Raw genomic sequence first — 25649 nt, forward strand, 5'->3', positions numbered from 1 at the left:
CCCGGCCCTTCTCCATGGCCCCAACTCTCCTCTTCCCCTGGAGGCCCTGCCCCCAAGCCAGGACAGACACTGAAGTCGGGCCATGGTAAAAGCCACCTAGGGAGCCCCAGCCACTATGGGGAGCTCCAAACCCTCCACCTGCCCTGGGCTAGGGGCCGGGGTGCCGAAGAGCCTGTGGTCATCAGCTGAGGCAGCCAGGAATGCAGCTATAAGTCAGCCCAAAGGGTGGAAGGCATCTCTAGCTGGACTCTCAGGTTCAATAGCATGGGGCCATCTGGACCAAAGATCTCCCTTGAGCGGGCATTAGTCACCAAGCAGGAGGGAAAAGAGAGACTTTTGTGCAATTGGGATACTGAGCAGTAGGGCCTCCAGGGCTTCGTAGCAATACGACGCAGCTCCAGCCAAGCTCTGAACTGGGACTGTGAGAGTCAGAGTCCCGAGGGCCGACCATCACACCACGGGACCAGCTGGCTGTGGGTTTTTTGCAGAACACCTGTGACCACTAGTATTCACAGGGCAGACTTGTCCACTGCGCTCCTTGGTTCTCTCCAGCTGTTCCCTCCCTCGAGACCCCTTCTCCTCCCCCATCTCTAGTTCTCGTCTCTGCTATCACCCCACCCCCTTTGTTTTCTCAGGGACCTAGCCCCACCTTGCTGTGTTGTCCACTATCCCGTTTAACCTTCCAAATCAGCTGGGCCAGGAGCACATTTCCCGGTGGTTCTCCCCAGTGATGAGCTGCCAAAATCTTAGGAACCGGTTCCCTACTGGGTCTTCGGCGGCACGGCTCCGACAGCTGAAGGACCCACCACCGAAGACCCGGTAGGGAACCGCCCAGTGAGTACACCCCCCACCCACGTCCTGCCCCCCCTCAGAAACCACAACCCATAACCCCCCCTGCCCTGCTCTTTGTCCCCTGACCACTCCTTCCCAAGACCCCCAACCCTAACTCCCCCCAGGACCCCTCCCCCTGCCAAACTTGCCCCGCTCCCTGTCCCCTGACTGCCCCGACTCCATCCACCACCATCCCAACAGACCCCAGGAACTCCCACGCGGCGCCTACCCAACCCCCCCTTCCTCATACCCTGTCTGCCCCCCCAGAACCTCTGCCCGATCCAACCCCTCCTCCCCCGCCCCAGTCTCGGCCCTGGCCCTGGCCTCTTACCCCTGCTGGGGTCGGGGCCAGGGTCAAAGCCGCGCCGTGCGGCCGGAGTTGGGGCCGGGGCCGGGCAGTGGCTGGAGCAGGGCCGGGCGGTGCCTGGAGTCCTCATCACGCCCCACCCTGCCCCAGCTCACCTGCAGGAAGCTTCCCCCCGGCTTCTCCTCCCACCGCGCTGCCCGGCCGGACACGGGCAGGAACCGCGCCGCCCAGGCAGGAACCGCGCCGCCCGGCCAGACCTGGCCAGGAACCACGCCGCCCGGCCGGACCCGGGCAGGAACCGCGCCGCCCTGGCCAGGAACCGCGCCGCCCGGCCGGGCCCAGCCAGGAACCATGCCGCTCAGCCAGGAACCGCGCCGCTCGGCCAAGAACCGTGCCGCCCGGACCCGAGCAGGAACCACGCCGCCCAGGCAGGAACCGCGCGGCCCGGACCCGGGCAGGAGCCGCGCTGCCCAGCCGAGGTCGCAGCTGGACCCTGGGGGCAGGAGCCCAGCTGCCCGACCCCAGAGTCTCGCTACGACCTCGCCGAGCGGCGCGCCGCCTGGAACCCTCCTCCCGCTGGCACCCCCGGCCCCAGCTCACCTGGTGGAAGCGCTGCTTGCTTCTCAGCCCTCCCAGCTTCCCGCGCGAACAGCTGATTCGCGGGAAGCTGGGGAGGGGGAGGAGAAGCCGGAGGAGCTTCAGCAGGTGAGGCGGAGTGAGGTGAGTTGGGGCTGGGGGTTGGGTACACAGCTGCTAGAGCTTTAGTTAAATTTAAAAGACCTTTTGGAACTAGTTGTCTGTCCAGGAACAACCGGTTCTAAAGGGGGCTTCTAAATTTAACAACCGGTTCGCGCGATCCGGTGCGAACCGGCTGCAGCTCACCACTGGTTCTCCCCTAGGCAGAGAGCAGTGATGGCTGGTGTGTCCTCACGGGAAACCAGCTCCCAAAAACAGAGCCAGAACCTGGTCCCAGCGCATCCCCCATCCGCTGCGAGGAGAGAAAATCACCTCCAGCCCAAGGCCCAGTTGCAAAGCGCTTGCTGAATTACAGGCTGTCTTGGAAGCGCACTGCACTGTGCTGTGCCCACAAATCCATATCCCCAGCCACAGGGGGACTTCAGTGCCATCGAACTCAGAGCCGTGGGGAAGGGAGCAGACAGGGTTAAACCCTGTGGTGCTTATGGCCACCACATGCATTGGCCTCCCCTCAGACAGGACATTTATTGGCCCTGGATCCCCTGCACCCTATAGCCTGGATCTCTGACACCCCCAGACCCAGCTGGGTAGCTGCTGTTGCAGCCCCTCTGGCGGAGAAGTGGGAGCCACACTCTCCAGTGGCAATAGTTCAGAGGTGGCCACAGACTCTGTGACTTAGGAAGATGGGAGCTTGGCTCTGCATCTCCCCTAGCAGGAAGAACAGAGGCTGAGGGGGGCACAAGAAGGGGCCAAGGTGACAAACAGGAACAGGGGAGATTTTCTTCTTGTTGTAATTCATCAAAATCTCATCCCTGAAAAGCTCCAGCAGGGGGGAAGCTCAGCCCACCAACCACTCAGTGAGCTACATAGATACAGGGCCGTCCTTACCCAGACGCAAACTGTGCAGCTGTGTAGGGCGCCAGGAAATGTGAGGCACCAAATTGCCCCAAATTTCCTGGTGCCCTACGCAGCTGCGTACTGCTCCAGCGGCCAGCCCGATCCCCCGGCTGGCTGAGCCGGCCAGGAAAGCTGCCCCTGCCCCTGCTCCGCCTCTTCCCCAAAGCCCCCACCCCTGCTCCACCCCATCCCCCCGCACTCCACCCCTTGCCCTGAGCTACATCCCGGTGGACGGCAGGAGGGATCAGGTGCACCCTGCACTCACCGGGTGGTGGGAAGTGGAACGACCTGGCCCCAGCCTGCTCTGCTCCACCAGCTCCCAGCCACGCCGCTGGTGAGTGCTGGGGGGTGTTTTTCCCCCAACCCCCAAGCTCCAAGGCTGGGAGCAGAGTGCAGCAGGCTGGGGCCGGATCACTCCACTTCCTGACGCCTTGTGAGTGTGGGGTCGGGCCTGCCCTGCAATTACCGGGCAGCGGGAAGTGGTGATCTGGCCCCAGCCTGCTCCACTCTGTCAGCTCAGGCTGAGGGATGGGGGTGCCGTGTAGGGCACCAATATGTCTAGGGACAACCCTGAATAGATCATTTTTCCACAGGGACCGATGGCTGTTAGAATAGAGATATTCAGGCTGCCTGTGCAGGCCTAGACTTTCAGAACTGCCGTGTCAGAGCTGGGAAGGGAACAACGTGGAACAGACTCTGTCAGTCTATAGAGATAAGCCCGACTGGTGTGAAGGGCTTCGGAATCTGCTTGCTTGGAAACTAACCCCAGTAAACATCCCTTTGTCTGTGTTTCCGGCTTCTGGTCTTTTGCTGCTTGCTGCCTGCGTGACAAGAGCCAGGGAAGTGGGTGGGGGAAGGGAAAGCCCTCTAACAATGGCTCCTTGCTCCTCTCCCTCCAGGCTCAGGGGTCAAGGATGGGCAGGACTCCAGGCTCTGCTTGAGGGATCCTGGCACAGGGGCTTGGGGCGGGGGGTGGCGGGGAGAAAGGATTGTAGATTCTCACCTGTGCTCTGGAGAGGAGGTAATAAGTGAAGGGGGAATTTTTGACTCCTCCCCTCCTCAGGGTCCCCTGGGCTGGAATTCTACATTCCACAAGGCCAAATAAGGGGGTGATGCCACTTTGTTAATGAAAACCAGTGCTCCAGGTGAAGCTTGAACTCACAACCTCAACATAGCCCTATAAGTACTGTGCGCTAACTAATTGTGCCACTGGAGCACCTGTTAACTGCTCTTCTTCCAGTTCCCTAGGTTGATACAGGCGAGGAATGACCCCAAAACATTCTCAGTGGAGCTGAGAGTAGGTAGCGACAAGTGTTGTACTTGGTGGGGTGGATCCTTTTTAAGGGTTCCAGGCCCCATTTGACCCTTTTGTTCTTCCCTGTGTAATAACAGAGCTGGTTAAGACTCAATGTAGAGTCTTGCTGCAGACCAACAGATCTGAAATCACTGATAACCAGCTCTAAGCATTAGTCCTGCTTTGGGACAGTGTCTCTCATGCAAGGAACTGCCCAGTCTGCGCTAGCAGTGAGGCTCCCTCACTAACAGCTGAAATCAGGGAGAGCTGTGTGAAGTGCAGGGCCCCAGGGGTGCCTGAACAGGGGGGAACAACACCCCAGGACTTTTAAACATGGGAGGGCTCTGCCTTGCCACTTTGTAATGACTGTAAGGTCGAGTGAGGGTGGGGAGGGGACGGAGAGCAGTGAGCGGGAGGAGGGTCTTGGGGGAAGAGGCAGCGTAGGAGCGGGGCCTTGGGGAGAAGGGGGGGCAGGGGCGTGGCCTCGAGTGGAACGGGTGGGGCTACTGTTTGGGCTCTGGTGGCTGCTACTTTTAGGCAGGGCAAGTGCGGGGGGCAAGTGGGGCAATTTGCCCCACAAGCCCTGGCCAAGAATCCTTTCCCTGGCTAGAGGCGCCTTTTTAATTTTAACTCACCCGGCAGCGCTCCGGGTCTTCGGATGCACTTCCGCAGCGGGTCCTTCAGTGCTGCCGAAGATGCGGAGCGAGTGAAGGACCCGCTGCCACTGAAGACTCAGACGCCGCCCAGTGAGTACAAGCACCGCAGCGGGTGGCTCCTTTTTTATGTCCGCTCCCCCGCTTTGCCCCAGGCCCCCCAATCCTCTGGGCGGCCCTGCTTTTAGGGAACCTGTTCCGCTCCTGGTGGGACCACAAGGTGTCAAATGGTGCCTGGAACCCTTAAGAAGGATCCACCCCACCAAGTACAACACTTGTCGCTACCTGCTCTCAACCCCACTGAGAATGTTCTGGGGTCACTACTTGGCTTTATCAGAATAGGGGGGTCTCAGAGAATTTTAATGAGCAGATGCTCCAGTGGTGCAATTGGTTAGCATGCAGTATTTATGGGGCAGTGCTGAGAGGAGCTATGCTGAGGTTGTGAGTTCAAGCCTCACCTGGAGCACTGGTTTTCATTAACCCAGTGGCATCAACCCCTCATTTGGCCCTGTGGAACGTAGAATTCCAGCCCAGGGGACCCTGAGAAGGAGTCAAAAATGCCCCTTCAATTATTACCTCCTCTCCAGAGGACAGGTGAGATCTACAATCCTTTCTCCCCCTGCCAGCAGAGCCTGGAGTCCTGCCCATGGCGTCTGTACTATTGACAAAGACTAAGTGACAGGGACAAAACACTCAAATCCCACCTGGTGCAGGGAGCCAGGTTTCTTCTTCAAATTCTGTCGTTCGTACATTTCCAGGTCTGGGAATGTCTCCCAACAGCATTGAATGGGAAGCTGCCTGCGGAACAGTTACACTGCACAGAGCTCCTGTGGAGGAGGGGTGGGAATTAGTAACATTTTGAGGATTGTTTGGGAAATGAGCCTTTGCTGACAAGGGTTGTCTCTGTTCATATTTCACCTTCAGGTGTTATGCTGAGGGATCTTTAGTATATTTTTGGGAGGTTAATAACTATCTCCTCAACTTTATTTACTCAGCTTAAAAATTGGTGTCACCTGATTTTTGCATCTCCCTGTGAAAATGCAACTGACACGTGTGGCTTTCTACAGGGGGTCATGATGTTAAAGTTGAGGAATTAAGTCTCTGTACTTCGGGGGGGGGGGCTGTTGCTTTTTTACAGCTGCCTCACGGCCAGGCACACCGGGCTGTTAGCTGCACCCACTTTCCTTGCCAGGGGCCCCTGCTGAACCCTGGGCGGCTGCACTGCCGTGCTGGGGTGACTCTGCAGGTGGAGAAGCTGCTGTGGAGCAATGTAGAGCAGGTGCAGGAAGGAGCCGGGGTCACTATTCACATTCTGAAGTGTACAATTTTCCAAATTTGGGAATAGATTCATCGATTCATAGACTTAAGGTCAGAAGGGACCATTATGATCATCTAGTCTGACCTCCTGCACAATGCAGGCCACAGAATCTCAGCCACCCACTCCTGTAACAACCCCCTAACCTATGTCTGAGTTATTGAAGTCCTCAAATCGTGGCTTAAAGACCTCAAGGTGCAGGGAATCCTCCACCAAGTGACCCGAGCCCCATGCTGCAGAGGAAGGTGAATGTCTGAGAACAATTCTAGGGGAAGGTGAATGCAGAGCAATGACACTGGAGTTGCCCAGACCTCCAATGGGGGCAGCGTGGAAATTAATAATGGGAAGATCATTTGTGAAATTAGTCGTCACTGACAAGATTTGTCTCTGTTCCTATTTCATGCTGTGGTGTTAGTTAGAGGAATCAGTACAGATTTTTACTATATTAATTAAACAATTTTATTTAACCAAGCCAAAAACTTAATGTCACATATTTTTTCTCTCTCCTAGCAAGAATGAATTGAATTTTGTGACTTTCTGGAAAGTTCAGCGAGATTAAATGTGGGGAATTCAGTCTCTGTGTTTGTGAGCTGATGTTTTCCTCTCACAGGTCAGTGCCTGCATTGAAATACCAAGAGGGATCTAAGGGCTGGTGTACGCTGGGCACTTCACTGGCAGAGCGATGTCTCTCAGGGTGTGACACCCTCCCCAAACCCATCTAGTTAAGGTGACCTAAGCCCTGGTTAGATAGTGCTAAAGAAAAGGAAGAATTGTTCTGTCTATGTAGCTGTTACAGGGATGGGAAAACCCCTCCAGTCACTGTTTACTCCCAAGTGCTATAGCAGTGCCACAGCAGCATTTTAAGTGTAGACAGAGTGAAAGTAGATGTGGCTCCAGTTCGCACTGTGGATGCTCAGGTACTAAGGCTATAATAATAACAACAGCGCAGTTCTTGCATAGTTGGCAGGATTCAAACCTGCGCGGGGAGACCCCAATGGATTTCTAGTCCATCGCCTTAACCGCTCGGCCACAACTACTTGATATGTGCTAGTTTCACTACATGATGATTCTGTTCTCACTGAATGGTCACTTCAAATTGTTTGCTCAGACCAGCTTCCCCAGCACACTCATGGCTGCATTAGTGTAAGTGTATCGTGGGCTGAACAGCGAGAATTCCTGCCCATTTCTCTTCCGGTTGGAGCAGGATGAGAGTGTGTTTGTGTGAATGACATTGCTGTAGATTGTTGTTCATTCCCCACTCTGACAATTCAGACAGTCCCTTTCCTAGTCAAATCTCCAGCACATCATTCCAATAGCAGGGGGCAGAATTTCTCTGAGGCACTGAGGGCTGGTGCGTGAATTCAGTCTTGCATTCCACCCTTGATGTTTCATGGACTAACAACAGCAGCAGAAAGAAAGAGCTGAGCCAGGGATGCAGGTGCCACGTCCCCTCTGTCTGACCATCACATTGCAGGAGAGAAGGGTTCACTGGAATCGAATGCCCTGGCTCAGACCAGAGACACAGGGAGGTTTTGCTGTTCATGGATCTGTGCAAAGGAAATTTTGTCTCTGTGTGAAACTGAGGTCGGAAATGAAACATCCACATGGTGGCCCAATGCTCTAGGGAATGTGGGTGAAGGACTCGGGCTGAGAATTGATTTAACAGGGGTTTGTTTCAATTTATTCCCCTGATTAAAATCTATGGCTAAAAGGCAGCCACTGTTGTTAGTACTTGTACCTGTGTAGGGACACCCCAGTGGGTGTCAAGTCCATTGCCTTCACCGGGGCAGTCGATTATTTTATCAAGGTACAAATTTCTTGGCCAAGGCATAGTCAAGGTCTAGACTCCAGAGAAAACAATACACTGCTGATAAGAAGAAGTACATCAAAAGATTTTGCAGCCACCATGGGCATAACTATGATGTGTCGTGTTTCACTCTTTATATCTGGCACCACCTCCTTTCCCTTTAGCCTTGTAGTTGACTAAGGGCAAAGCTGAACATCTCCTCAGATACCAGGGAGTGTTTATGTTCATTCCTGCGAGCTACACAGGGGTTTGATGTTGCTGCTTTCAATCCTCTGGTTCTGCCGGGATAAGGAACAATTCAGTCTGTCACTGAACTGAAGGAGGAAGATCAGGTTTTGACAGGGAGAGGGACGCCGCCTCTTAAAGGTGTTTGTCTGACTGGCAGTCCTGCTTCCCAGGTCTTGCCCGTGGGGCTCCAGCAGTTTTGGGACCGGGTCACTCCCTTGGCCCCACCTCCCACCCCCAGGGGCCCCGTTAGTGCAGCGGAGCTGAGCAGCATCTGCCTGCTCACTCCAGTGGCTGCCGGCCCCTCCCCATGGCAGGGCAGGGTGGGTCTGTGCCTCCGCGCGCTGTCCCCACCCCGACCCCCCTGCAGGCAATGGGACGCTGTGGGGGCGGTGTCTGGGGGCAGCAGCACACGGAGGCCCCCCAGCCTGCCCTGCCTTGGAGCCCCAGGTAAGCGCCACACTCCTGACTCCCTCCCAGAGCCTGCACCCCCCTCCACACACGCCTGCCCCCAACTCCCTCCCACAGCCTATGCCCTCTCCCTCCACACACCCCCTCCCGCCCGCCCCAATCTCCCTCCCAGAGCCTGCACCCCCACCCCTCCTCCTGTTCCCCCCACCCCCTGCCCCAGCCCAATTGCTGCCGCTGCTTCATTCATCCTTTGGCGGCAATTTGGCAGCGGATCCCTGAGTCCCTCCCGGAGAGAAGGACCCACTGCCGAATTGCTGCCGAAGAAGCGGCAGCAGTAGAGCTGCTACTGAAGTGCCGCTGATCGTGGCAGAGCTGCGCCCCTCTACTTTGCGCGCCCGAGGCAAGTGCCTCACTCGCCTGGCCCTTGTTACAGCGCTGCAAACTCCATCCCAGAGCCTGCACCCCAGAACCCCTCCCCCACCCAAACTCCCTTCCAGAGAGCAGCCTCTCACCCCTTCTGCACCTAAACTCCCCCCAGAGCCTGCACCCCTCCTGCACCCCAATCCCCAGCCCCAGCCCAGGGCCTGCACCCCAGGCCTCCTCCCCCCACCCAAACTCCCTTCCAGAGACCAGCCTCTCACCCCTTCTGCACCCAAACTACCCCCAGAGCCTGCACCCCTCCTGCACCCCAATCCCCAGCCCAGGGCCTGCACCCTAGACCTCCTCGCCCCACACAAACTCCCTCCCAGAGCCTTAGGCAGGTGGGGGGCGGAGTTTTGGGGGGCAGGGTCTGGGCAGTATGAGTGACATTATTGGCCCACTGGGAGGACTGGAGGACTGGCACTGGCGCTAAGGTAAATGGAGGTTGAGACCCTGCTTTAAGGGATTGGAGCAACGCTGGAGAGACTGACAGGCAGGGAGCTGGGGAGCTGTGTGTGCCCCAAGGAGAGTTGTTGTTGTGCTCTGGTGACACAGAGCGGGGGTGGGGAGTTTGTAAGCTGTGGTGTTTGTATAGAAGAGAGAAAGTTTACTAACCCTCAGGTTAATAACTGTTCCTGCTCTGGGCTGTACATGACACTCTCTGTTGTGAGTGTAGGTCAGTGGGTGAATGTTTCCTTCTAGGATAATAGGTTCCTAGTTCCAATCCAAGTGATTCCCTTTAAAAACTTTTTCAAATGAAAATCAATTCCCAGACCCATCTCCAGTATGTTCAGGAGTTCGCTGAATTGGGGTGGGTGGGGCTTGAAATGAATTTAAACACTCAGCATTTTCCTGTGCAAATGAATAAAGACCTAGCAGAGCTGTCCAGCAGCTGAAATCAGTTCCAGTCCTCGGCGTCTCTCAGAGGGACACTCAGTAGCTGAGGCACGTGGGACACCTCTGTGGTGAGGACAAGTGAAAAAATGCTGGATTCAATGAAAGCTGAGCCCATAGGAGGGGAAGGTGAACGGCAGCACCACACAGGGTCATAACACTCAGACACGGGGCTTCACTGTCACCTCCCCTGTGTTTTCCATCATTTCTATCCTAAGGAACACACCCTCCCCCTCCCCCACACACTGTCACACACAACCTTCTCCCCTTGAGCCCCATCCCACCCCTACCCCTCTCCCCCCACACGCCATGGGACACAGCCTCTCGGTGACTCACCCAGATGGGGGCTTGTCTCTGCATCTCCCCAACAGGGGAGCAGAGAGCCGAAAGGGCCACAGGAGACCAATGGAGCTAGGCAGGAATAGAAAAGACTTCCCCTCCCTTCCCTTCCCTTCCCAAGAGTCCCGTTAATCTCACCCATGAGACATTCCAGCACTGGGTGGGCTCAAAGCACCAACCTTCCCCTCAGCAACAGAAGGGGGAACCAGCTCTAGCACATGGAAGGAGGCTCCCCACCTCTGCTGCTGCCATCCTGCAGCCTTTAATATAGATTTGTTTTAGCTAATGCAACCCCCCCCCCACTCCACTAATCCATCCATGAAACATGGAGCCAAACTCCTGAAAACAGGGTCCAGTGGTGTAATGGGTTAGTGCCCAGGACTTGCAGAGCAGTGCTGAGTGGAGTCATGCTGAAGTTGTGAGTTCAAATCTCATCTACATCTCCTTGTTCCATTTAAGCAAATGGCTTCTGCCAATCTTTTTGCCCTGCAGAAAATACAATTGCAGCTCAGAAGACACCAAGGTCCCCTTGCTTTACAGAGAGCAGGGCAGATTCCACAGATCTACCAGGCTCTGCTCTCCACCAGCCGCCTGTGTCAGGAGGAGTCAGGCAGAGCCCAGAGCGCTGCCCCCGACTCCCCCTCAGTCTTTGCTCCCCAACCCACCTGTGTGCTCACCCTCTTCGCTGTGAGACTCAAACCCTGCCTGGCTTTCTGTATGTTGGGTTTTTGTTGTCTGTCGTGTTGATGTGCATGTGGGTCCTGTGTGATTTTTGTGGATGCCTTGCATAGTTTTGTGTGTGTGTGTGTGTGTGTGTGTGTGTGTGTGTGTGTGTGTGTGTGTGACTTTTGCATGCAGATTGTTTTTTGCTAAGTATTCTTTTGGTATGTGGTTTTTGTGCTTTCTTGTTGTGGGCTTTTGCTGTATTTTTTGGTGTGGATTTGTTCTATGTTTTGTGTGGCTTTCCCTTATGTGTCTATGGCTCTGTGTGCTGGGTGGGTTTGGTTTTTGTTTATGTCTGTGTGGGCCTGTGCAGTCTGTGATGTTCTCTTTCTCTCTAGTTGTCTCTCTGTTTGTATCTACATGTGTAAATTCACTGGAACTTTTCAAACTCTCCACAGCTTTGCCAATTTTCACCAGGAATTGTACTCATTAACAAATTCTCACTTGTTCCCTACCAGTTGGTGACCATTGCCCCAGGGGCCTGTCAGTCTCAGGGGCCTGATTTCCCATTGACCCTTCCCCCTTCTATTGGGACTGGGAACTAGCCAACCAAAAAACCCCACTCAGTTTTAGTAAAGGGCCAACAGTCCCCTTACACAAGCTGGGCCTGTGAGGGAGGGAGAGCTCAGTGGTTTGAGTATTGGTCTGCTAAATCCAGGTTTGTGAGCTCAGTCCCTGAGGGGGCCATTTAGGGATCTGGGACAAAAGTCTTTCTGTAGATTGGCCTTGCTTTGAGCAAGGGGTTGGACTAGATACCTCCTGAGGTCCCTTCCAACCCTGGTATTCTATGATAGGGTCACCAATGTTCAGAGAAACTAGCACAAGCTGGGCCCATGGTGTAAGGGTTGGCATGCTGAAATCTGAGTTCAAATCTCAGTGGGACCTTGTGGTAAATCCCTGGAGATCCAAGTGCTTTCCTATCGCCAGCTGTACAAGAACGAGTTGTTTACCTGGTGCTGAGTGACTCATACCCACTGGAGCCAGGTCTTTGGTTGGAATGGGGTCTAGAAGTGACTATGGTTTGACAGGATGTTTGGGATTTCTGATGCCCACAAGTTTGGCCCTTGTGCTTTCTACCACACTTTTCCTCTTGCCCACATGGCGCTTGAAGAAAGGAGTGTCAGGGCCAGGTTTCATAGTCAGGGAAAGGCAGGAGGGAGGCAGAGTCCCAGGCTGGAGCCCAGCACACCTCTCCTCCTCTGGGCACCTAGGACAGAGGTGGCTGGTGCTGACAGCTCCAAGGGAAGCTTAAAAGCCACAGAGCAACCAAGGGCAGGGCAAGAGGAGGGGAGAACCATGCCTATGTGAGGCCAGCAGACAGCCATAGAGATGCCCAGACAGGCTGCTCCCTGCTCCCTGGCATGCTGAACACCCACTGAAAACCACCCACAGCCAGCTGCTGATGTGGCCAACATGAGAAGATGGTAGGAAAGCAGGGCCAGCCCCCCTGGTGGGGCCTCTTACCATTCCCACTCAAGGTGCTGACTTTGGCAGTGGGGCAGGAGATTTTACCCCAAGAGGCTTTTCCCCAGCTGGCAAGAAGCAGAGAAACACCCAGGCTCCCAAGGCACTATGTAGCAACCCCCTCAAGCACAGGGACAGGCGCACACTTGGAAGAGGGAAACTGCTCCACACTCTAGCCCGGGCAGCCACCCATTTTCTTTGGCAAGTCAGGAAGGGCAAAGGCGAGACTGGAAGCACCTGGGGCTCATGCCCCAGCCTTTGTGATGGCCACCCCCCAACTCCTTCCCGGGGCTCTAGCTGAAGCCAGAGCATTGGCCTGAGCGGCCAAGAAGAGGTTCCAGCCCTGAAGGGAGCAGGACGTTCAGCACAAAGGTAAAACTGCACAAGCACAACCACGAAGGGACTCAAACCCTCAATCGCCTGATCTGAAGTCAGACGCCTTATGCGTTAGGCCACGTGGTCACAGGAACAAAACCTCTCCAAGCACTGATTTGGAAAAGGCAGACACTGTGTTTCTCAGGTCCTCTACTGAGTGGGGCCGAGACTCTCTGGGCACAAGAAGTCGAGTTCCCAGCGAGATGTGAGACAATTCTCTGGAGCCAGGTACAGGACTTGGCAGGGAGGCTCAGGCATGAGGGATTGAGGTGCAGCAGATGGACCGGCTGTCTAGGTGCTTAGATTTGGTCTCACTGAGGAGAAGGAGGAATCCTGCTGATAGGCAGTGGCTGTGGAGAAAAAGTGGGCTGTCCAGGCTGCTCCGGTCTCCTTCTTCCAGCTCCTCATCTGGCTGAGCTGCTCCACCGGCCTGGACAAGTCCTGTGCATGCACAGCAAATAGCCCAAGAGCCATTTCTGCCCAAACCTGTGCTGGGGGGTGAGCGTCTGTCTTCCCTGTCCCATCCGCGCTAGAGCAGACCACTAGATTGAGAGAGACAGTCAACAACTATTAAGGCTAAGATTATATAAAGGGGGTCACAGAATTTGTGACTTTCAGAGATCTCAGTGACATTTTCCACCTCAGCCCTGGGGCAGCAAGACTGGAGCTGTCGGCCGGTGGGGGCCTCACAGCTATCAGCCACCAGTGTCGGAAGGGGCTCCCACAGGCCCATGCCACCACGGATGGACCCCACAGCTCCCAGCTGCTGTGGGTGGATCCAAGAGCTCCCAGCCACCACATGGGACAGGGGGACGCTGCAGCTCCCAGTGGGGTGACTGGGTTATAAGGTCCGGTCAGCCATGCTGCGGGGCTCAGGCAGGCTGGTCCCTACGTGTCCTAGGGCACCGCGCTGCACCCTGGAAATGGCCAGTAGGTCCCCCCTGCTGCACCGCTGACCAGGAGCCCCCGAGGTAAGTCTGCACCCCAACCCCCTGCCCCAGCCCTGAACCCCCCCAAACCCAGAGCCCCCTCTTGCACCCCAGAGCCCTCACCCCCCTGCCCCAGCCCAGAGCTTCCTCCCACACCTGGAACCCCTCATCCCTGCCCCCACCCAAGAGCCATCACCCTGTCCTGGACCTCGACCCCCTGTCTCAACCCACAGCCCCCTCCTGCACTCTGAATCGCTCGGCCCCACCCTGCAGCCTGGAGCCCCCTCCTCCACCCCAAACCCCTCATCTCCCCACAGCTCCCGCAGGCAGACCCTGGAGCTCCCAGCAGCCATGGGTGGCGGGGGAGCCCCCACAGCCCCACACCACTGCGTATGGACCCTGCAGCTCCTACGAGTGGACCCCAGAGCTCCCAGCTGCTGCGGATGGACCCAGGATTTCCCAACAGGCCTTGATGGCGGGAGGACCCTGCAGCCCCACGTCATTGCTAATAGACCCTGCAGCGCCGAAGCCCCTGGAGCTCCCGGCCGCCCCAGGCAGGAGAGGAGCCCCCAGAGCTCAGACACCGCAGGCAGAGCCGGGAGCTTCCAGTCACCGGGGGGTGTGTGAGGAGAAGCCACAGCCCCCGGCCATTGCAGGTGGCCCCGCAGCTCCCAGCCGCCGCGGGCGGGCGGACGCCAGAGCCCCCAGCTGCCATCGGGACCCCGCGGCCCCAACGGGCAGGAAGCGTCACCCCGCGACTGGCAGAAAACAGCCGCGCGCGGAAGCCCCTCGCGCCCTGTGACACCCCCCCCAGCGCTGCGGCTTCTCGCCAGGCGGGAGGCGGCGCCGCTGCTGCGGTCTCGGTTCCTCCGCCCGGCAGCGGGACCCGGCCCCGCGCGCCGCTTCTCGCGGGCGGCGCTGAGCGCACAAGTCCCTGGCGGCTCCTCCCCGCATCGCTGTCAGACAACGTCACCAATGGGAGATGAGCCTGTCAGAAACATCAGTTGGGGAGGGCCCAATGGGAGACCAGCTTTCAGAGACATGCCCCACACGAGGGCCAATGGGAGATCAGCTGTAAGAAAACACTAGGCAGGCCAAGGCACCAGCCAACCAGGAACCGCCCCTGATCTCAAACACCCAGACAGCCCCGCCCCCAACTGTCCTATGCCCCACTGCAGCAGCCACCACCAAGAACGCTTCTGTCATTTCCCCCCAGAACCCCCAAACCAACTCTCAATTTACATCAGAAAAACTCCACCAAAAATAGAAAAACCAACCTACCTTCCCCCACCCCCAGCCCCTTCCCCATGTCTGGCAACACGCTCCCAGCTCAGGGTGACATCACACTCCCCGTCGGAGCAGGCTCTGCTCAGTCCGGCTCCCCACACCCTGCACTAAACATGTGGGGCCCAACCCCAAAACTTACTCCTATTTTACCCCAATGGTCTCAAACTGTCACTTTTAATATGCAAATAAGGTGCTGCCACACTCAGGCCACTCCCCAGCTCTCCAGTGGAACAACCCGATAGAAAACCAGGTGATATTTAAATTAGCCAGGACGTCGCTCAGTCATTTTGTCTGCTCCCAGCAGGTGGCGCCGGAGAGCTCCGAGCTCGCTCACTTCCCTTTCACGCGTCGGCTTCAGCCCCCGGGTTACAAACGCACCAACCGGGGAGCAGGAGTGCGGGGCTGCTCCAGGGTGACCAGATGTCCCATGTTTAAAGGGACAGGCCGGTCTGGGAGGACTTTTTCTTATATAGGAGCCTATTACCCCCCACCCCGTCCCGTTTTCCAGTTTCTTCAATGTCACCGTATGGGGCAGCTCTGCGGGGACGGACTTGCACACTTGGGAGCCATCAGCCGGATCTGCGTGCCTGGGAAGCTGCGTCCCTCCAGAGACGCTTGAGAAGCCAAAGGGGCTGTGGGTGAGTTTGTGATGAGGTGAGTCTGAAGTGTGGAAGGGGGAGGGTGGCAAGAGGAGGTTTTGAGAGGAAAAAAGGTGCTGCTGAGCTGGTAGGGGAGGGCAAGGTCCCAGGCGGGTGTTGTGTGAGGAGCTGTGTAGGCCCGGAAAGGCGTCCTACTGGGCAAGGGCAGGTGAGGAGGGCCAGGGCTTTTCCCAGGGCTGTTGCTGCGGCCAAAGCCTTTGGGAAGCAGAAGAGGGCCAGGGGTGTTGTTGCCTGCTAGGGCCCATGCGACGATGTAGGTGTACGCTGACCATAGCTAGTCTGTGGGAGCTGGGGCCTCTCACGCGGGAGACCGGGGTTCGATTCCCCGACGGGGAGGGTGACCCCTTTTGAAGGGGGGACAAAGAAATCCCTGGCCTGCCCACCACATGCCTTGCATTCTCCTTCGACGGCCACTTCCCTTCGCACCCTGCACTGATGACTTTCACCTCCAGAGAGACAATTACCTCGCAAGGACACTCTCGCCCTAGCCAAAGCCTCCGCCGGGGCCTGCCCGTGGGGGCACGTTTCAGAGCGGCAAAGGGAAATAGGCTGGCCAGGGGCATGAGGACAATGGCCCAGACAAACGGGGAGGGACTTGGTCCAGGGGTGGAGGAAGACAGAAAAAGGGACAGGCATGGGATTGGCTTCCTCTCTTTTTTCCTTTGCTCAGCATTTGACCTGTGACTGTAATGGGGAGACTTGAGAAAGACCTGTGGCCGCCGGAAAACCTGCATCTTTTCCGCTGGGCTGCTGCCTGCGCTCCCAGCGCCTGGCCGTGATCGTATAGTGGTTAGTACTCTGCGCCGTTGTTGGTGTCACTGGACGTAGCTACCAGGTAACTCGGGGGGGGTGGAAGACCACGAGTGTCGATGAAGCCCCCCTGCTCTGGCTCTAAGTGAGCCACAGTAACTCCATCTTGTGAACTTTAAGCAACCTACATACTAACAGCCTAAAACCAGAATATGTGAGAGTCAGCTTTTCTAGCAGACAGCTGCGGTCCTGCTTAAACTAACAAAAGTAGTGATAAGAGGGGGAGGAAAGGGGGAGAAGTCTTCATGTGCCTGAGCTGACAAGGCCAACAGATAAACATGCGGATGAGAACTTTTCTAACAAGCTATAATGTAATGCCTAATGTAGCTGCAGTTAACAAGGGAGGGGTAGGGGGGGAATGAAACAAAGGCTTTTACAAACAGGTTGACATATAAAAAGGGAAAATTGCTTGTTTTTGTTGCGCTGGATTTGAGATACTGTTTCTCCTAGTGCCTGCTTTGAGATCTCAAATAAACTTTGTTTTGCTTCTCCACCTTGGTGTGTTTATTGGAGCGAAGCACACCGGGCAACGAACCACTGTTGCTGTCGCCTCAGGCCTTTGGGCCGGTAACAGTTTTGGCGTCCCTGGGTGGGCTCGAGGCAAAATTTAGCCTTGCCCGGATCCCTCCTGGTGGCCGACGGATTGCGACAACGACCGACGCCCAGCGCGCGCCGGTGACTTCATCGGGGGCCTCGGCGGAGACGTGGTTTAGTCGACCCCGGAGGGCACAACGGTGCAACGCACAGATAAGTGGAGAAGCAGCTGCGGGCGACTGTGAGGAACCGGTCCTGTGGATATGGTAGGAACGGTCCAGTGGTGTGGACTTTTTGCCTATTAGGACCTGGGGACGCCCAGTGTCTTCATATTCTTAGAGTATGGGACAGGGACAGAGTACAGCCGGCAGAACACAGTGTACACCCCTAGAATGCATTCTAGCCCTCTGGGATGTGTTCTCATCAGATTCAATGCTTAGAAGTAAACTAAAAAGGTTCTGTACAGTTGACTGGCCTCAATATCAGCTAGAGGACCAGGAAAGGTGGCCACCAGAAGGATCACTTAATTACAACACGATCCTTCAATTACTTTTGTTTTGTCAGCGAACTGGTAAATGGAATGAACATCTCTATGCATATATGTTTATGATGTTAAGAAATAGGACGGATATTTTATATAAGTGCCATTTGACTCCGAAAGACTCGGTAGTAACTGCTGCTAATCCCCAGAACCCTCCCACGGTTGTAATGGCAGAATCGGTGTCCCCTTCGGCTCCAACACCCCCACAGGTTCCAGGGAATGCCCCCTCGGTGGGATTGTATCCGTTGATTACTGAGAATGTGGTAGCCCGTCCTGGAACACAGGAGCGTGCAGCCCAGATTGTGCCAGTGTACTCTCATGTTCCTTTTAATCCTGTACACCTAGCTGCCTTTAAGGCAGAAGCAGGGGAATTCTCAATTAATCCAGGTCGGTTCATTTCAATCTTTGAAGGGTGTCTAGCTAGCCATAAGCCTGACTGGGATGATTGCAACATACTTATGAGAACTTTGTTGTCTGAAGTGGAACGGAGTCAAGTTATAGCTAAAGCTAGAGAGGAGGCACAAAGAAGGTATAATGAGGATAGAGAAGGAAAACCCTTGCCAGAAGCTGTTGTCCCCACAGTGGACCCCGGGTGGAATCCGAATGAGGAGGGGGGTTTGAGGATGCTTAACTCCTATAAGGAATTGCTTATGTATGGCCTCAGGCACTCGGCTGTCCAACATAACAACTGGGCAAAGCCGTATGAGCTAATCCAGGAATCAAAAGAGAGTCCAGTGGCTTTTCTACAGCTCATTCGGGACTCCATCCGGCAAAGTACTAGCGCAGACCCAGACGATCAGACAACTGAGGCAATCATAAAGGGTATCTTTACTAGCCATGCGGCCCCTGATATTAAAAGGAAATTGCAGAAAAAGGAGGATTTAATGGGAATGTCTATGGCTCAGATTTTGGAGACTGCCAACAGGGCCTATGCCCTTAGAGAGGGAGAGAAGGAAAAAGGCAAGTGAAGATGATGTTAGCGGCGGTGCAGGCCGGCGGCAGAGGAAAGTCACAGAAAGGTGAAAGGGGCCGGGGAATGAGAGGCCGTGGACGTGGGCGCCCTGGTCCCCAGGAAAGGCGTTTGGGTCGCAACCAGTGTGCCATATGCCGGAAGGAGGGACATTGGAAAAATGAGTGCCCTGAAAGGGAAGATACCCCCATGATGGCAGCAGAGGATCAAGATTAGGGGTGTCAGGGGAGACGGACCATCCTGCCCCCGGAACCCCGAGTAAAAATGAGGGTGGGAAATTCAGAAATAGACTTTTTAGTAGACTCTGGAGCAGCACGAACTGCCGTGAATCAACCCCTTCAGCTGCCAGTAGCAGACTCCCTTACAGTGGTTGGTGCCACGGGGAAAGGAACCAAGTGCCCAGTATATGCCCCAGCAGAATGTGCCTTGGGAAACACAACTATATCTCACAAGCTGGTTTACCTCCCTGACTGTCCAACATCCCTATTAGGACGGGACCTGCTTTGTCGTTTGGGTGCCACTCTGCATTTTACTCAAGATGATATAAACCTTACCTTACCCCCTGAGAATGCCTGGATAATGGCCCTTGCAGTTGAACCCTCAGCCATGCAAGCCCCAGAGTGGAGCCAGTGGGAGGACCAGGTGTATCCCCTTGCCTGGGCATCAGGGGTCCCCGGAAGGGCAACCCATCACACCCCTGTTAAGGTTCAACTCCTCCCAGGAAAAAGCCCAGTGCGGATCAAACAGTATCCAATTAAAAGGGAAGCCAGAGAGGGACTGCAAAAGCCTATAGCTCGATTCCTAGAGCATGGGGTACTACGAGAATGCCAATCAGCTTGGAACACCCCCATCCTGCCCGTGCAAAAGCCCGATGGGACGTATCGGCTGGTACAGGACTTGAGAGCAGTCAATGAGCGGGTTAAGACTCTGCACCCCCTTGTTCCAAATCCGTATACACTGTTAGCCTCTATAGGGGGGCAGTATACCCATTTTTCAGTCCTAGATTTGAAGGATGCTTTCTTTACAATTCCAGTTGATACCCAATCTCAGGAGATTTTCTCCTTCGAGTGGGAAGACACTGGAAGGGTTAAAAAACAGCTCTGCTGGACTGTGTTGGCACAGGGATTTAAAAACTCCCCTTCGCTTTTCGGCCAGGCGCTGGCCAAAGACCTGCAGGAGTGGAATACTCCGGACGGGATCCTCCTCCTGCAGTATGTAGATGACCTGTTAATTGCGGCTGTGGGATTAACCCCTTGCCTCCAAGCCACTGTGAGCCTCCTGAACTTTGTTGGGCTCCGAGGATACCGGGTGGCTCGGAACAAGGCTCAAATTGCCCTCTCAGAAGTACAGTGCTTAGGGTTTCACATAAGGCAAGGAGAACGGCAGCTCTCTAACGAAAGAAAGGAGGCTATTTGCCAGATTCCTATCCCAAGCAACCGGAAAAGGCTTAGGGCATTTCTGGGCATGGCAGGCTTTTGCAGAATGTGGATCCCAGAGTTTGGACTGTGGGCAAAACCTCTGTATGAATGTGTTAAGGGAGCGGATCATGACCCCTTTCACTGGTCCCCAGAAGCGGACAGGGCATTTAAAATCTTAAAGAGGAAGTTAATGGAGGCTCCAGCCCTGGGTTTACCGGATCTATCTAAGCCGTTCCAACTGTATGTACATGAGAGAAAAGGGGTAGCCCTGGGAATGCTTACTCAGCTGTTAGGTGCTTGGAAACGTCCTGTAGCCTACTTTTCCAAACAACTGGATCAAGTTGCCAAGGGGTGGCCAGCATGCTTGTGGGCGGTCGCAGCCATGGCCCTGGTGCTTGGGGAAGCTGAAAAATTAACACTGGGAGGAACTGTTCAAGTGTATACTCCCCACATGGTCCAAGCCCTGCTGGACACTAAGGGTGGTCTCTGGCTCACTCAGGCTCGGGTGGCTCGGTACCAGGCAAAATTGTTAGAGAACTCTGAAGTTACCTTGCAAACCTGTCCCACCCTTAATCCAGCTACCCTGCTACCAGAAACAGAAAAGCAGGAACATGACTGTCTGGATGTCATAGATGCCCAATACTCCAGCCGCCCAGATTTAAAAGATCAACCGCTCTCAAATGCAGACTGTGAGTGGTATACTGATGGGAGCAGTGCTGTCATAGATGGGCAAAGGAGGGCGGGCTATGCTGTTGTGACCCTCTACGATACAGTGGAAGCAGAGAGTTTACCTGCTGGAACATCTGCCCAGCTTGCTGAACTAGTGGCCTTAACCCGTGCACTTGAACTGGCAAAAGACAAACGGGTTAATATTTTTACTAACTCAAAATATGTTTTTGGGGTATTGCATGCTCACGCTGGTCTGTGGAAACAAAGGGGAATGTTAACTGCTCAGGGTTTTCCGGTCAAGCATGGGTCTCAAATTCTCCAGCTTTTAGAAGCAGTACAGCTCCCCTCAGCAGTAGCAGTGATGCATTGCAAAGCTCACCAGAAGGAGGACCAGGATGTAACCAAGGGCAACGCTAGAGCAGACAGGGAAGCCAAGCGTGCTGCTACCCTGAAATCACCAACAGAGGAGAATGCCCAAATGCATGCCCTCATTCCATCAGTAGGTGAGCTTGCAGCCCCTAAGTACTCCTCTGAGGACAGAAACCTGGCTGACAGGCTTGGTCTCCAGGAAAAAGAGGGATGGTTTTACTCCACAGAGGGAAAAGTCCTCCTGCCCAAGGGCTTAATCCGACCAGTGCTGCAAAAACTGCATCAAACCACCCACGCAGGCAGGGAGGCTCTTACTCAGCTCATGAGCAAGTATTTTCTAACCTCTTGACTTAGACCCCTAGCATCCCAGGTACAGGCTGAATGCCTACTCTGCCAAAAGAATAACCCTCGACCAGGAGTGCCAGTGCTGCCAGCTACCTTGGAACCTACCCCAGGCCCAGGATTGGTGTGGCAAATAGACTTTACTGAGTTTCCTAGAACCCAAGGGTACAGGTATCTCCTCGTCATGGTGGATCGATTCAGTGGATGGCCCGAAGCCTTCCCATGTCGTAACAACACCGCCAAAACAGTGGCTCTTAAGTTTGTCAAGGAGATCATTCCCCGCTTTGGGCTCCCCGAGTGGATGGAATCTGACAATGGGGCACACTTTACATCTCAAATTGTTCAAAGGATTTCAGATGTCTTGCAAATCTCCTGGAAGCTCCACACACCGTGGCGACCACAGGCCAGTGGTGTAGTGGAACATACTAATCAGACACTCAAGCGACACCTCTCTAAGATTTGCCAGGAAGCCTCTCTTAAGTGGCCTGATGCTTTGCCCCTTGTGTTACTCCGCATTCGTGCTCTCCCCAAGGGCAGGTTAGGGATTAGTCCCTTCGAGATTATGTTTGGAAGGGCATGGCCTCTGGATGGTACACCGGTTCTGTTAGGGGAGTGGGAGGTAGGCTGCGGGTTTTTGTCTCAGTACATATGCTCTCTGTCTGCTGTTCTTTCTTCTCTTCACAGGTATACCAAAGATTCACAGCCTCCTCTACTGGATACCCCGGTCCACTCCTTGCAGCCAGGCAATTCTGTACTCGTTCGGACCTGGAAGGATGAGCCTCTCCAAGAGAAGTGGAAGGGACCCTACACCGTCCTGCTTGTTTCCCACATGGTGGCAAAGGTCGAAGGACACAAGAACTGGATTCATCACTCTCGACTGAAAGCAGTGCCTGCTCCTGAACAGTGGACTGTGCAGCCTGCTAAAGAAGCAGCTTCTAGCGACGATTTGGGACTTAAACTGCTATTCAAAAGACAATAAGGGTCGCTGGGAATGCCCTGTGATCTCTCTGAACAGCCACAGCGCACTTCCCACGAGCACCCTGAGCATTGGTTTTATCTATTCACAGAAGGCCGACCTAATTTCTGGTCCTGGTCCTTTTATTTTCTGCTTTGTTTGGTGGCTTTCATTCTTATCCATTGGGCATTTGGGTTGCTGTAATTGCCAGTATGGGTTCAGGTTTAGGGTCTTTTACAACATTCTTTTTTGTCACAGAGGTATTCCTTCTGTTCCCTCCTGTTACACCCACAGCACATGCAGAATGGGGACCTCTCCCTACAGATATGGCTACCAATACATATGAAGCCCTGAAAATTGCTTTTGCCCGTGAGTTTAATCTCTCCAACTGTTGGATATGTGCCCAGATTCCCCATCATTCAGCGGGGCTGCCCTGGCGTGCCATTCCCCAAAATTGGTCTGATATTTGCCAGGAAATATTGATAACTTCTTATAATATACGGCAGCCTCTTATGTCGGGCAGAGTTGGAGGAAACCTAAGCCATAATTGTTCTCAGGAGCGCTTTTATAGTTTGACCAACAGCTCCTGGCAACCCTTTGGCAACCTCTTACAGAAACCTACCCCCATCAGACTCCGGGTTGTACCCCAAGGTCTGCTTTGTTTTAGGGAGCCTTCTTCACCTAATGCCCTATGGTTTGCAGGTAATAGTTCCTGTCACTATTACTTGTCTCCAACAACTAATGTTACAATCCCCTTTCTCAACAGCACTGGCCAGGATACTGGGGAAGGACTCCAGTACTGGCCCCCTCATATTGCCACCCAGCGCCAGCAGGGGATTAATGGGCTGGTTGCTAATGGACAGGCATTTTTTATGTGTGGCCGTAATGCCTACAAGTGGCTCCCACATGGGTGGCATGGAAGTTGCTATAAAGGATTCCTTGCCCCTCCCCTCCGTGTTGTGGCCCACGCTCCCTCAGGTCGCTCCAGTTACTACCGGTCCCTGAGAGCTACCCTTGAACCCATCGGTGAGGGAGACAGGTTTGGAATGATATTCCTCCCTTCTTATGGAGTAGGGCGAATGGCCCAACTTTATAAGAGACTTTCTGTATTCCTTACTCAATTTGCTAATGACACCCTGGCCATAGACAAAGGCATAAGTTCTGAGTTATACCAACTCCGGTTATTATCCCTGCAAAATCGCCAGGCCCTGGATTATATTTTGGCCTCACGGGGCGGGGTCTGTGCCCTTATTGGGGACGAATGTTGTATTTATGTCCCAGAATCTTCACAGGATATTAACAAGCACATCCTGTCAGCTGAACGGGCCTTTAACCTGTGGAAGGCCCAGGAAGCAGAACCTACTATTTTTGATTCCCTCTGGGGTTGGTTACCTGATCTAGGGGGATTAGGGGGAGGTATTGTTCGCCTCCTGCTCACAGGTATTGTAATCTGTTTTGTTCTCTTTCTTTTGCTCGCTTGCTGTAAAGCACTTATACATAAGCTTTGTACCCCCCATTCCCCAGATGTTCCCTTGTGCCCCTTAATTGATGACCCTGATTGTATGGAACTTAATCACTTTTTGTCTTCAGAGTATGAGAAAACTCTGCCAAAGGTTGTTGAGTGTTCTCAAAGGAGGAATTGTTGGTGTCACTGGGCGTAGCTACCAGGTAACTTGGGGGGGTGGAAGACCATGAGTGTCGATGAAGCCCCCCTGCTCTGGGTCTAAGTGAGCCACAGTAACTCCATCTTGTGAACTTTAACCAACCTAAATGCTAAAAGCCTAAAAGCAGAATATGTGAGAGTCAGCTTTTCTAGCAGACAGCTGCGGTCCTGTTTAACTAGCAAAAATAGTGATAAGAGGGGGAGAAGTCTTCATGTGCCTGAGCTGACAAGGCCAACAGATAAACATGCGGATGAGAACTTTTCTAACAAGCTATAATGTAATGCCTAATGTAGCTGCAGTTAACAAGGGAGGGGTAGGGGGGAATGAAACAAAGGCTTTAACAAACAGCTTGACATATAAAAAGGGAAAATTGCTTGTTTTTGTTGCGCTGGATTTGAGATACTGTTTCTCCTAGTGCGTGCTTTGAGATCTCAAATAAACTTTGTTTTGCTTCTCCACCTTGGTGTGTTTATTGGAGCGAAGCACAGCGGGCAACAAACCACTGTTGCTGTCGCCTCAGGCCTTTGTGCCGGCAACACCCTGGCCGCAGCAACCGCAGTTCGAATCCAGATCATGACATTGCTTTTTGGGGGGGAGGGGCTATCCTGCAGCACGCCTCGTGGCTCAGTCTGATGGCGTCCGTTTGCAAAGAGAGCCATCAGCCGGTCCTTAGTTTCTGCTTGGTAAAGGCAAGTCAGTGGGGTTCATCGGTCAGAAAAAGAGTCCCAGGACTTCTTGCTGGGCGCCAGGGTCCAAAAGCAGCGCATTCCCTCCTGGAAAGGGCTGTGTTTGGAATGTCCGTCCAGTGCGCGTTGAAGGGAAGGATCTGCGTGCCTGGGAAGCTGCGTCACCCCAGAGGCGCTTGAGAAGCCAAAGGGGCCGTGGGTGAGTTTGTGATGAGGTGAGTGTGAAGTGTGGAACGGGGAGGGTGGCAAGAGGAGGTTTTGAGAGGAAAAAAGGTGCTGCTGAGCTGGTAGGGGAGGGCAAGGTGTTGTGTGAGGAGCTGTGTAGGCCCGGAAAGGCGTCGTGCTGGGCAAGGGCAGGTGAGGAGGGCCAGGGCTTTTCCCAGGGCTGTTGCTGCGGCCAAAGCCTTTGGGAAGCAGAAGAGGGCCAGGGGTGTTGTTGCCTGCTGGGGCCCATGCGACGGTGTAGGTGTATGCTGACCATAGCTGGTCTATGGGAGCTGGGGCCACTCACCATGCACCTTTCCTTGTTAGTATAGTGGTGAGTATCCCCGCCTGTCACGCGGGAGACCGGGGTTTGATTCCCTGACGGGGAGGGGGACCCCTTTTGAAGGGGGGGACAAAGAAATCCCTGGCCTGCCCACCACATGCCTTCCATTCTCCTTCGACGGCCACTTCCCTTCGCACCCTGCACTGATGGCTTTCACCTCCACAGAGACAATTACCTTGCAAGGACACGCTCGCCCTAGCCAAAGCCTCCCCCGGGCCCAGCTTCGGGGCCTGCACGTGGGGGCACGTTTCAGAGCGGCAAAGGGAAATAGGCTGGCCAGGGGCATGAGGACAATGGCCCAGACAAACGGGGAGGGACTTGGTCCAGGGGTGGAGGAAGACAGAAAAAGGGACAGGCATGGGATTGGCTTCCTGTCTTTTTTCCTTTGCTCAGCATTTGACCTGTGACTGTAATGGGGAGACTTGAGAAAGACCTGTGGCCGCCGGCGAGGTAGGTGGCCGCCCCGAGAGCACAGAGCTGAGCATTTTCCGCTGGGCTGCTGCCTGCACCCCCAACGCCTGGCCGTGATCGTATAGTGGTTAGTACTCTGCGCCGTAGCCGCAGCAACCTTGTTTCGAATCCGGGTCACGGCATTGCTTTTTGGTGGGGAGGGGCTAT

General features: G+C 54.7%; 2 non-coding genes across 2 annotated transcripts; one reads left to right on the forward strand and one right to left on the reverse strand.

The window, feature by feature from the left end:
- Positions 1 to 5050: 5050 nt before the first annotated feature.
- On the forward strand, positions 5051 to 5144 carry TRNAI-UAU. The gene is made up of 2 exons: positions 5051 to 5088; positions 5109 to 5144. It is a non-coding gene; the product is annotated as a tRNA-Ile (tRNA).
- A 1804-nt stretch (positions 5145 to 6948) lies between these two features.
- On the reverse strand, positions 6949 to 7030 carry TRNAS-AGA. Its single transcript has one exon. It is a non-coding gene; the product is annotated as a tRNA-Ser (tRNA).
- Between the last annotated feature and the right edge of the window lie 18619 nt (positions 7031 to 25649).

The sequence above is a fragment of the Mauremys mutica genome, unplaced genomic scaffold (assembly GCF_020497125.1).
Source record: "Mauremys mutica isolate MM-2020 ecotype Southern unplaced genomic scaffold, ASM2049712v1 Super-Scaffold_100095, whole genome shotgun sequence".
Classification (NCBI taxonomy): domain Eukaryota; kingdom Metazoa; phylum Chordata; order Testudines; family Geoemydidae; genus Mauremys; species Mauremys mutica.